The sequence below is a fragment of the Dermacentor andersoni genome, chromosome 2 (assembly GCF_023375885.2).
Source record: "Dermacentor andersoni chromosome 2, qqDerAnde1_hic_scaffold, whole genome shotgun sequence".
Taxonomy (NCBI): domain Eukaryota; kingdom Metazoa; phylum Arthropoda; class Arachnida; order Ixodida; family Ixodidae; genus Dermacentor; species Dermacentor andersoni.
Window position 1 is genome coordinate 227,763,826 of NC_092815.1, and position 13,629 is coordinate 227,777,454.

Here is a 13,629-nt window from a genome sequence, read left to right on the forward strand (position 1 = left end):
ATGACGTGTTCCGGTTTATAGTTTTGCGCGCGCTGCTGGAGCTGCTTCAGCTTTTCAGCTTAGCTAAGACACAATTTTACGGTTTCTTACTGTATTGTGTGCTAGAATGTTGTTCTAGTTGCGCTGGAAGAATCGAATGGTGTTCGAGCTTGCGATCACGAGCGACACTTGGCCGCAACGCTGGAGCAGCGCGTTTATGGTTGGTAGTGTGGTCTTATGTAGCTCCTGTTACGTTTTTCAGTGCTCTTGTTTGTTGAATTTGCTGTTGTGAATGGGGCACATGTTGGCTTTCAGTATGGCAGAACTTTTTTCTCTTATGGTAAAAACGTTTAAACGCGTTCTAAACGCTTCTTGTTGCAGCCAGAGTGCGGGAAGCCTCAAGCTCGCTTCTTCCCGACGCCGCCCCGGATTCGAGGGCCGCCGGGGACCTTCTCCATCGGCGTTGCCGCCGCTGGGAGGCGGCTCTCAAAAGTTCAGAGTTGGCAGACCGCAGCTCTGGGCCATCCGGCAAGCCGAAGGTGCCGCTCGAGTTTGCCGCTCGAGTTTGCCGCTCGAGTTCAAGGACTTCGAGCCGCCACCTGAGGCCACCACAACAAAAACTGCCGGACCATTCTCTATTAAAGTTTCTTCTTCATCCTTCGTAGGATTGCTGTTGCATATATTGCCCGAGTAAGTGCTGTTGCAATTTTTTTAAGGCAATGTCGCATTTACCTCTACCTCTTCATGCTGTTTCCCTGTTTACCTCGGATTTTGGTGGCTAGCGAATGGCGACTTGCTTGTGCACCTGCTCGCCACAGTTCAAAAGGCACATGTTGAGCAACGTGAATGTAAACTATGAAAACAAATATTGCAAAACTTGGCCCAGCCACTCATAGTTCTACTCTGGTTCAATTTTGTTGTAAAGATTGGCTGTCGTGAAGACCGAGAAATTTTCTTTAATTTCTTCCAGCTAGTTTGCTAAGCTGTTATTTAGTATTGCTTCTTATGATGGCGCTGTGCGAGGTACCAGGTTTGCGCAAATGTTCCTCGCAACTTGTTTGTAGACATGACGTAGGTTCATTGCAGGAACCTGCATGTTGTTATAGATGGGAAATGCATGCTAATATGACCGGTGTGGGCTTGCAGGTCCATGCATGCCACTCTCAAGCAAATGCCAAGTTTCCATTGTATGAATCTTCCTTGACCTTGCTGCACTTTGCAGGGCTTGTTTGGTTAATCCTTTTGTCTGTGCAATAGAATGCTCATAGGTCTTGAGCTTTACCCTGATCCTCTCGTCCAACAAAAAAAATCTTTTTAGGCATTGCGTTAGGGAACATATCTGGGTGATAATGTGACAATTTTTGCCTCTATAACCTTTCCTTTCTCCCATCTTCAGTGAAGTTGTCAACCACCTGTCACTTTGTTCGAACAGAGTGCCATGCATGGACAAAAATTCTCATCACAACAAGAAAATCTCTGAAGGAGATTTTTGAGACTGACTAGGACTTCGTCTTGGGCAAGTTGGTGAAATCTGCGACGCATATTCTTTTTGTGCGCAAAAAGATATTTATAGAGGAAGGACGCATGAAAGTGCGAACTACCAACTGACTTAATGATTCAAAGGATGGAAGATAGGGTACAAATTTTGTGCACATGCAAGAGGCGAATGTTGTGACAGTGCTAGTTTGTCTAGTAATGCTAAAAAAATCGGCATTAAACAAGTGCTCTTCTGGGGAATTAAGGCAATTGAAGTGCGACTGACATGTGCACAATCTCTCTGATAAAATATTCCTTTGTGAGTTCATGTGCTGTTTTGTTGCTACTTCTGCCCAGGATCACAATGTGCGAAAGCACGGCTCACATGAGCAGGCCTTGCAATGTGCGCTGCACCATCCGGTTTATTTAAATTGTTTGAATGCTCCCTCAAATAGTCATTTAGGCATTGGGCGGTTTGGTCCACATAGAACTTGCCACAGCTGAGAGGTATCTCATAGAACAACCCACAGCACAATGCAAAATGGTTGGCATGATTTTTCATACACCCTTGTCTCGTGGTACGAGAGCCACTAGCAAAATTATTTGCTTTCACGTAGATAAATGTTGTACACTGTTGCACACATTTTTGGTGTGACAGAATGGGTCTTTTTTTTTTTTTTGCTTCAGTGCGAACATTCATAGCGATGGAAACACAAAAATTGTTTCAAGTGAAGCACTAGATCACCCAGAGCAACAATCTAAAGAAAACATGTATTTTATGTTAATCTTGATTTATTAAACAATTTTCTCGCCCTAATGTGGCAAAGAGGACATCTTAACCTCTACACAGACAGGCAGAAGAATGACAATTCCATGAGAAATGTCAACATATGATCATGGAAAGCGCAGTTGCCAGTGATGTGAGGACTGACGACTTAACAAGTACCACAACGCGGAATGGAAAGCGTATGCGTCAGCTCCCGCCTTTCAAAAGGTTGATGCTTCTATTGAACATGCCAATGCCATGCTGTGCCCCGACCAGCTTCAAAGCCGCAAACTGCACTGTTTTGCAGGGTGCCTATTCCCCATCTGTCCCCTCGTTGCACTTCTGCTGTGACAAATGTTGCAGCGCTTGCTGGCAAGCTGCACTGTCAGGAGCATATACTAGATTGCTAAAACTTTCATGTTTAGTGCACAAGTGAGTATTTACTCTAAGCACCTTTATGACAAATGAACTGTCCTTCCTATGCATTTAGCTGAAAACCGTCTATGTTTTTAAAGCCAATTCTGAACAGTATCCACAATTGCCGAGCCTCCCTTAGGCCTCCTCGGACATTCTTATCTTCCAAGCTGATAGCCCGTATCGAGCTGAGCCATCATTCTTTGACGAGATGGTGAAAATAGGCAATGAATTCAGAGAAAGCATAGGGTAAATAAACAGGGTAAATGCTTCTGTTTGCCTTGAGACACTTGTAGATGAGGGCGCACAAGTTGGCGAGCATGGTCAGCATGGGCGATTGCATCACGGGCATAATCGCTAGTTGAAGCTGTGGCGGGTGGAAGCACAGTGTCGAGTGGTACCGTCGGTTCTCGGCCATACAAGAGGTAAAACGGGGAAAAGCCAGCAGTTTCGAGATGGGAAGAGTTGTACGCAAAGGTAATGTAAGATAGAGCGAGGTCCCAGTCACGGTGGTCATCTGAAACGTATTTGGATAGCATGTCTGTAAGGGTGCGGTTCAAACGCCCAGTGAGGCAGTTCGTTTGGGGGTGGTAGGAGGTGGTAAATTTATGCTGTATTGAGCAGGCACGCATGATGTCGTCAATGACTTTGGCCAAAAACGTACGGCCATGGTCTGTTAGCAATTGACACGAATCACCATACAGCAAAATTATATCATGCAGGAGGAAGTCCACAGCATCAGTTGCGCAACTGGTCGGAAGAGAGCGGGTTGCGTACTACGCTGCGACTGCAGCCCACTTGTTTCCTGATGTAGATTCCGGATTCCGGAAATGGGCTGAGAAGGTCTAAGCTGACACGATGGAAGGTCTTGGTAGGGATGTCGAGCGGCTGCAGGTAACCGGTGGGAAGGCTTCTTACATTGTTGGCAAAGTTCACAAGCGGCGACGCAACATCGTACGGAACGGGCAAGGCCCGTCAAAAAATACGGCGACGTACACGGTCATAGGTTCGAGATACGGCAAGGTGTCCTGCCATTGGTGCGTCGTGAAGCACTGGCAGTATTGGAGGAGTCAAAGTTGTCAACGGGTAACGCGACAAGCAGTCAGCGTCTTGGTGCAGGCGGCCAGACTTGTACACCATGGAATATGAAAATTCTTGTAGCCTCAAAGCCCATCGACCAAGCCGGCCTGTAGGGTCTTTTAGTGATGAAAGCTAGCAGAGAGCATGATGGTCAGTGACTACGGAAAAAGGGTGACCGTAAAGGTAAGGACGGATATTCACAACTGCCCAGACAACAGCAAGGCATTCCGCATTCTCATTCCGTAATGGAATAGTTGCGCTCCGATGGTGCTAGGAGGTGGCTCGCATAAGTAATAACGCGATCCTGTCCACGCTGACGCTGGGCTAAGACGGCACCTACGCCATGACCGCTGGCATCTGTACGCAATTCTGCAGGGGCATCAGGGTCGAAGTGGGCGAGAATGGGTGGTGAGGTTAGAAGAGTGACGAGACGAGAGAAGGCGGCGGCTTCTGAAGTACCCCGCACCTCCACCAGAATGTTACGTGTGAAAAGACAGATGAAAGGGGCTATTTACAGGTTACTCTGGAGCCAGGCAGCCAGGCCGACCCTCGCTCGCACTAAGAGCTGCGACGTCATCTTCGTTCTCGTGGCGGCCCGTCTCTTGAGCATTGCTCGATGATATTGTAATAATTTTACTGCGAATAGAGCTTTTGTAATTGAGAAACTGAAGTAAATGCAGGACACAATTAGACACTCCCTTAGACATTCAAGTACTAGCCAGATGATGAAGGCACTCCTCATTAAAATTCTGTCACTGGAACTCATCTACTAGTAATAAAAAGATCGCTGCATTACATTATAACATGAAAGAAAATGCTTCTTGTCTAGTTCTATTTGATTTTTAGAAAAAAGAACCCATTGAGGTTACCCTTGAAAGCATCGCCCACGCTTTTGTGTTTCAGTAGTTATCATGTAGTGCTGAGCTGGCTTTTCTGGCTCACGAAACTTGCACAAACTTCAAGTCGCAGAGAATTTTATGTTCATGTGATGTCGTGGTATGTCTGAACAGTCCATGCCACTTGACCAAGAGCAGCTGCAGTGGTGAATCCAATGTTCGGTCTTGGGTCGGTTGCTCCATGGCCGCACATACGCATTTTGCGTAGAAAACTGTAGCACCATCCGTAGGGCGCTGTTTTACTCACCGATGAAAGCAAAGGGCAGTCGTGGCGTATGCAACGTCGCCACTCCCTGCTCAGGAGCAGGTGATTTGAATTCCTCTCTAGGTATGCGGACCCTTCAGACGCAATTTCCTCGTAAACTAAGTCTTGTTGGCACGAAACAAGCACTGTGAGGTTTATGGAATGCTACTTTAATAGGCCGCATCTATTTATTTATTTCATACACACTGCTGGCCTCCATTTCGAGGCTGTTGTAGGACATGGGAAAATACATTGCATCAAAATATGAATGACAAACTTATACACTTGTTAATATTGTAGTTTACAAGAAGATGTAGTTGAGCAATACAATAAGAGGGTGTGGCCTTCCTGAGTCAGCCCTTAAAGGTTAATGAACAAAAATGCAGAAGCATAAGGCAAACAACAAAAAAAGTACACCAAAGCAATTACAAACATTTTGCAGTGTCTGTAGGCGATACTTATAAATCAAGATGCGTACTCAGACCTATTTTTCCAGCATAGGAAGGAAATCATCAGATGAACAAATTATATCACTAGGCAATGAATTCCAATCACTGATTGTCTGAGGAAAGAAAAAATACCTGAATGTGTCTGTGTGGAACCTGTATTCAATTAAATGTTTAAGGTGTTTAGTTCTAGTGTTTCGCTGTTCAGAGAAAGATACATATGCACCACTGTGTAATTTGTAGCCCCCGTTAAGGAGGTGGAACAGAAACTTGAGGCGTAAGAATTTAGCACGCTTGCAAATAGTAGTATAGTCCACTACTACTTAGCAGTCTGCTTTGTATTTTCCTTTAATGTCCCATGAAATGACCATATTAGGGAGCACTCAAACAATTCAAATAAATTTCAAGGTGTGCATCTTGGCATGCTTTGCAAGGCCTGCTAATGTGAACTGTGCTTTTCGCGTGTCATGACCTTGGGCAGTGCATGAGTTCATGGAAGCATACGGTATTAGGACGATCCTGCATGTGTTAGTAAATGTAAATTATTTTAATTGCATGTAACCTTAGAAGCAGGCTAGTAGCCAATAAACTCGTTTGCTAACCCAAGGCATCGAGGCAGTCAAAGTCAGGGCCGTTGACCATTTGCCCGCTCCTAACCCCAATTATTGGCAAATCAGTTCTGTAGAAACCCGCAAGATCAAGGAGGGTACACGAAAAGGAAAATTCTTGAGACCCATATGGGTTTTTAAAAAAGGCGGTGACTGGTGACACGCGTAGTAGAGGCGAAATCCCATACCAAAATGCTACTGCCATGCACGGAAGTGATGTCACATTTTTGACCACATGATTGTGACGTTTAAACAAGTATGGCGTGTTCCGGTTAACAATTTTGCTACAGTTTGTGCGCGCTGCTTCCACTTTTGAGCTTAGTTAAAACATAAATTTATGGTTCCTTACTGTATTGTGTAGCAAAATATGCTAGTTAGTTGTGCTGGGACAACTGAAATGTGCCTGAGCTTGCGATCATGAGCGACACTTGGGCCCAAGCCTAAAGCAACTCATTTCCTTATACCTTGCAGTGCCTGTTGTGGTTCATAACGTGGTTTTGTGCAGCTTCTGTTCTGTTTTTCAGTGCTGTTGCTCTTGTTTGCTGAATTTGTTGTTGTAAATGGAGCTCATGTGTGTCTTCAGCTTGGCGGCACTTTCTTCTCTTATGACAGAAAGGTTTAAAATATTTCTAAACGTTTGTTGCTGTCGCTTACTTGAGTACGTTGATCGTGAAGACTTTTCTTTTTTTTTTCCCCATCTTTCTTGGGGCTTTGCATAATGCGCGAGTAAGTGAGCTGTCGCAAATTTTTATGGCACTCAATGCAGCGTTTACCTCTACTTTTCGTCTACTCTACAGTTTCCCTAATCACGGATTTCTCGGCTCGATTGTGAATCACGACTTGCTTGAGAACCTGCTAGAAAGCCCAAAGAAGGCTACAGCATCTACATTCTGCACCTGCTCGCAACACTTCAAAATGCACATGTTGAGAAACCCTAATCTAAACTATGAAAACCAGTATATAGGAACGTGTTCTACTCGGGCTCAATCTTGCTGTCAAATTAAGTTTGTCTTGAAGCCAGAATGCAATGCAGCTTGTTGCCTAAACTGATATGTATACTAGCATTGTTGTTTCTTACGCTGTTATCTGAGGCGCCTTGCTTGCACGAACATTCTTCGCAACTTGTATGGAAACACGACGTAGATTCATTGTAGGAATCAAGCTTTGTGTCCTGTCCTTCTCTTGGATTTTATTTTCGCGCTATTCTTAAGCTCGAATCAGGAATTTGTCATTGTAGAACCTGCACTACGTAGATGTGAAATGTAAAGACACTATACTGGTAGGTGGGTGTATGCAAATGTGTAAGTTTCTAGGCTCATGCCAATCAAGAAAATGCCAATTTTTCATCCCGTGAGTCTTTCTTCACCTTGTGGAATTTCGCAAGCCTTGTTTCGGTCATCCCTTGGTATCTGTTGCAGCAGCTCAGTGTCTATAGTGCCCTGCTGAGCACAAGCTCAGTGGTTTGATTCCCGGCTCTAACAGCCACAGTTTGATGGGGGCGAAACGTAAAAACACTTGCATTTGAGCTTTGGGCGCACTTTAAGGAATCTCCGGTTGTCAAAACAAACTAGAACCTACGATGTAAACCACAGTTAAGTTACATGTCAAAACCTCACAGTTAAAGTAATCTCTTGATCTCTATAACAAAATTCTGATAAGTTTTATCCCTTAGCATGATCCTCTTGTCTAAAACGTTTTAAGGCATTGTGTAAAAATATGTTTTGGATGACTACTGAGTATTTTTTCTCAAATCTTTTTCAGCACCAAACCGAAGAAGTTGTCGATCACTTTGGACTTTTCTCAAACAGGGTGTTGTCCGGTGATTGAATTTCTCTTCACACAAGGACAGATTGTGAAGGAGATTTTGTAAACTATCAGCAGCAGTAGAGAACAAGGCACAAAGAATAAAGGAAATTGATGGACCCAATTTTCTGTTATTTACAATGTTGTGAAGGAAGCAGACAGTGAAGCTGAACAATATGTAGGGGAAATCATAATGTAGAACTAATAAGTAAAGAGGAAGTGAAAGTTGATAGAAAGATAACTTGCTGAAGGTGGGAGCCGAACACCCATACTGTGCATTGCCAATTAAGCTAATGATGTGGTCGTCCTCCCATTTACTTGGCTATCTGTATGTGTAAGGGGTAGTCCGTGGAGGGTTGGCCAGCACTGCTTCTCCCGGCCATGTCAGGGGATGTGGAACATCTCTAACTGATGATGTCAAATTGTACGACTTCAGGATTAGGCAACTGGACAACAAGCCCTTAAATGCTCCCTCATGGCATCAAGGCAGCCAAAGAAAATACCTTTGACCAGTTGCTTGCTGCAAAGCTGATTTACTATGCGACTCCTGTTCTTAAAAAGGGATGTTCCACATGTGCTGTTGTTGGCTACGAGTGGTCCTGGCTAGCACTACTAGTGCTCTTTTTGTATGTGTACACAAATACCTAAGAAAGTGAACAAGGGAGGGCCCTCATGACAGCTTAACTGGTATAGCACAGTACGTATAATGTGGTTCAGCTCCCACCTGTGGTAAGTTGTCTTTTCATCCACTTTCATTTCCTTTATTTCTACATTTCAATGAAACACAATTTCCCCTGTGCTTTCTCTGGCTTTGTAGTCTGCTTTTTCATATAGTAAAAAGAAGGCTGCCTCAAGTTCATACAGGCCGCTTCAGTATTTTTGTACAATCCCATAAGAAAAGACATTTGTTCCCCTCGGCTAAAGAAATACAGAATCCAGGTTTGTGCAATTTATCTGATATGTCCACATTTTGGGACAAAGTCGTCTTCATGGACTATCTGGAAGCAGTGGCAAAGCCAGTGGGTAGCAAACTGGGCACAAACCCTCACTCCCCCCCCCCCGCACACACACACACACACACACACACACATACAGCCCCCTTTCCGTCCGCAGTCATGTTGGTGCAGCCCATCCACCTGCTCTCCCTATAAAAAAAATTTTGCCTTTGCCACTGTTGAAATATGTGCCACAGTAACAGTAGTCATCAATGTTTTAAGAAATTGAGGAAGCTGAACAAGTGAAATGTCGAAGAAAGTTCTCAGGTGTGTTGCTCATGCATGGCAACATGCCAGACTGCATGGCGAAATTTGGTTTGCGATGCACTCTGGCATGTTTGAAACATGCGTGCCAACTGCGCGCTAGCCTAGCCTGATCACTACTGCTGTGCACAATTAAAGTCATGCTTTTGACATCAATTAAACAGTAATCTGATTTAGAGAAAAGCATGCTTCTGCATACTTTTGCCCTTTCACTTGCTGGCTCTGCTGGTTGTTGCCGAGCTGGATGATCGTGTAGCTGGTGGATCGGCATTCCTGACCCCTTCAACTTGAGCACAAGCCTCAGGTATCTCCCTTTCTTTTGCACAACCTATACCTTGCAGCAGCTGTTGCAGTTCATAGTGTACGTCTGTGCAACTTGCACTCTACATTCCAGTCTTGTACTTTATTTTTTGTTTGGTTTGCTGTTGGCGAGCCCGAATTAGTCCTACCACACATCTACTGTTCTGAACCATGTTCACGATATTTAACTATATAAAGAACTTCCTTGTTACTTGATTTGTCTTTTACATATGAGGATTGGATCAGAACTACCCTACTTTGTTCATACATGGTCAATCACACTCGTGTTGTTGTTTAGCAGCTCCACAGTGAAGCATGTCCAATTGTGTACCTTATGTGATTTGGATGTGTGGACAAGAGCACAGGTGCACACCTCGCATTTAGCCAGATATTTTATCAGGTGCTGTATTTTCCAACCACTTAATTAATTTACTAGTTTTACCTTTCATCTAAGTGCGGATGCTACTGAACTGCTATCACTGGGGCTGGCCATATTATATATAATATATGCTACCTTTGCAACTTGGTCCCTGTTAAAGCTTGAAGAAAAATAATCCTCTAATACAAGCAGTCACATAATGTACCCCTGGAAAAAGACGGTTCATTTGCAAAACCTACTCGGCATAATTTATTAATAAAAAGAAATGGGGCGAGACTGATGGAATGCCCTTCATGAAATTATAAAAGGCAAAGTAGACTGGTCTCATTTTTTTCTACACCACCACAGCTGTGGTGCATGCTGGTAATTGTACTACAGCTGAGTTGTGAACAGAGAGCATATGAAATGTGTAATCCACCGAGTCTTTTTGATCATAGGCAACAGTTTTTTTCGTTGAAGCATTGTGACATCATAGTAAAGGAATAAACTGTTGCGTCCCTGTATGCTGCAATGAAATGCAAAGGAAAAACATTCTCTAAGTCTTTATTTCTTTCAAAAAGGCAACAGCTGGCCACAGGAACACATGTTTAAGGACTACAGCAAATTAGCCTGACAGAAAAGCAAGTAAAATTTTTTTGTTGGTTTGATTTCGTGAAAAACTGCTGTGGCTGCTAGTGCAGCTTGTAAAACTTAGGCAGATGGAACGTGGCAATCATGCATTTGCACCACAATGGACACGACGATGCTGTGAAAGGCATAAAGATGTGAACAAATGAAAGGATCAGTCATGTGCAGTGAAGTCTTAGAAGTAAGAGAGGCTTTGAAGACATGCAGCAATACCAGATAAATATACTGGACAAATGAGCATTCAATATGAAGTGCTGCTCACATGGCCAGGCTTGGCCATTGTAAACAAGAACAAACATGCATTGCTCGGTCTGTATACCTGCGCTCATCTGCTATACAATAGTCCTAGCCACATCCCTGACCATCAAAAAGCTACCCATTCATTTAACAGGTTAGATAACATTGCTTTCTTGAACTCCTGGCATTGTTGATAGACAGCACCTTAACTGCAGGGCTACAGTTGCGTATTAGTGAGTGCGTCTTGTGACATAAGCAAATTGTAACCACTCGGGCTCAACAAAGAATTAACTTCACGCTCATATATTCAAGAAAAAAACAGTTCACCCAAGCATTTCTACACTTTCTGCAGGAAAAGAAAAATGCAATAGAAAGCATAACCAATGCTTCACAACCTTGCATTCAACTGGTCACATTTAGGCATTATTGCTGATCTTTAAGGTCCTTTAATGAATCAAGAAAACGTGCCAACAAGCACCTTGTAACAAAAATCGTGCTACCCAACTTTGTTGCTTCGTACAACTATTAGAGTGCTTGAAAACAGCAAGTCAAATAAGCCATAAAGCTTACCATTTAAGAAAATCCTTTGCTGGGCCAGTTGGTTCATTATCAGTCTAATAGCGGAAAGTGCAAACTTCAAACGGGACAGAAAGAGAGTCCTGTGTCTGTCTCTCTATCCATCTTGTTTGAAGTTTCTGCTTTCCTTATTCCATTCAAAGCTTACTGCTTCCAAGTTCCTCATAGTGTATGTGATATTAACCATTGCAAAAGCATTTTCTTCAAGCAAATTTCAATGCATGTCCTTATATTTAAACATGCATGCAGATTATATCCCTGGTCGAGTCGCTCCTGAAATGTAAACACATGACCACCACCATTTATATGCAAGGTGTCGTAATTTGGTATTGTCAAGCTTGGATATTAATGCAAAGCGTCACAGGAGAGCAACTTTTTTTTTTCTTCCTTTATATACTTCCTTGAGTATTTTCTGCCGCAAACAGAAAAGAATCTGCTTCACATAGCTGGTGCATGTTAACAGATGCAAGCTTTGAAACACATGCCATTCACATTGAGATAATGAACTTTCACGTCTCCAGCCCCTCAACTTGGCCAGAAGTGTAGTCGCTGAATATGCACTCTGACCACCACCACTGCTTCCACAAAACTCATGTTGGTGAATATGCAAACTCTATAACTATTACGCAGTGCCTTCCCACCATGTTCCAAATTCTCCTAAGAACTACAAGTAACATGGCAGGAAAAAAGCATGCATCTGCGTGCTAGGCATGGTGAGATTGGTCTATTAGGTGCTAAATTGCAGCAAATCCATTGCCTTTGTTGCAATACACTATAAGCAAAGCTTTCCTGAATCATTACATTTACATACTATGCAAAGAGATACATGATCTCTGCACTTGTTTTTTATTTCTATACCATCTGCTTTAAATGCAAATGAAAGGTCTCATATGGCGTTATGGTATGCAACGACGACTTGCAGCTGAATGCATCATTTTGCAACTGGTGACAAAAGCATTGTGAGCAGTGGTATATGTACGTAAAAGTATGGCTTTTAGAAAATTTAGCAACGTTGAGTCGGGTATTGCTAAAAAAAAGTTTGTGAAACTGTTTTGAAGGTGTTAAGACACAGCAGTGCATGTCACAAAGATGCATGCATGTCTATGGCATTTGCACTGCCTTGCAGCATTGTTAGACATCATATACTACAAGCATAGCCTCCCATACACTTTTGTCAGGATTATATTGGTTATGCTGGGCACCTCGTAAATTTTTCACAGTCATGCTAAGAAATTTACTACTGCACCCAAGACCCAAACAGAGTTTCCTTTGTCTGTATCTGACCATAACCTTCGAAATCTTGTAGTGAAAGGACACCAGGATGGCAGATGCTTAGATGAAGTTTATTCAACGGAGTTCCTGAAGGAGGCAAAATTGTCAACCTTAACACTGCTCAAAGAAATCAATTGCTGTTCCATGTTTCCTATTATTTGTATGTGGTACCTGAAGGTAAAATATTAATAAAGCTCTTGAAGGGAACAGTGCTAAAAACAGGACAATGAGAGGAGATCCAACACTGTGCTGACTAGAACCAATATTTATTGCATGTTGATATCAATATATACTGGATGTACAATTGGGTGCAGAAAAAAACAGATGATGACGTACAATATGATTGTTAAGAGAACGAAATCACAGGCAGAATAGATGCATGATTTTACAGCTGTGCAGCGATAGTGGAGGCATGCCGACAAAATTTTCAGAATATTTATGGATGGCAATAATGTCTTCAAAAGTTTTCCATAAGCTTTGTTCAGGGTGCTTGCCTAAAACTATGCACTGAGAAAGCGTGACTTTACGCTACTGCAATAAGGCATACATGTATGCTTCTACTTCTTTGCAATGCCTCCATGACCACTATTGTCTCTTGAACCAAATGTGTACTTTTCAAATGTCATACAGAGAGGTTGGCTACGGTCTCAAATGTCTTATTGGATGAGATCCATCATGGAATATTGTGGTCAAGTGTATCCCTTATTCTATTTGATAGTGAATATCTTGTACAATACTGAGACTAAAGAAATGGGTCTGTAGTTCTTCCAATTCTTAAACACCTCCATTCTTGTAATTATGCTCGCATTCTTTAAAGTCTGGTATGCTTAGCGTTGTTAGGCATTGTGAATAAAGGACTGCAAGATTCCAGTGCAATATCTCCTCCATGTTTTATCAAATCAACTGTTATTTCATCTTCTCCTGCCACATTTTCCTTGGACTTATCTTGCGAAGCCCTTCAAACCTGATCAATAGTTACACATTGAACGTCCATTTCCTGTTCGCTACTACATCCAATCATGGTTACATGGCTGTTATGGGTACGGTACCCCTTTCAGTCACGGTGTCTCCATATGAAGATACGACTTTCTATGTTGCGTTTTTCATCAAAAAGCGAAGGAGTGACACTGAACACTGGTGGGGATAATATGGGAAGCATACATAAATGCAATGAACGCCATCTGATGAAGCGACGAAACAGTACTAGAGAAAAAGATGTTTGAAGACGGACGACTCCATGTTTTACGGAAGCTCTGGTTTGTCGCTG

At 42.9% G+C, this 13,629-nt stretch overlaps 1 long non-coding RNA gene across 2 annotated transcripts in view; it reads left to right on the forward strand.

The window, feature by feature from the left end:
• The first annotated feature begins 538 nt into the window (after positions 1-538).
• The window catches only part of LOC126539971 (uncharacterized), a 37,009-nt gene continuing 23,918 nt past the window's right edge, over positions 539-13,629 (forward strand). For both annotated transcript variants that reach the window (XR_011892928.1, XR_011892929.1), the window contains exon 1: positions 539-669. This is a non-coding gene — a long non-coding RNA (uncharacterized lncRNA). The remainder of the gene's footprint in view (positions 670-13,629) is intronic.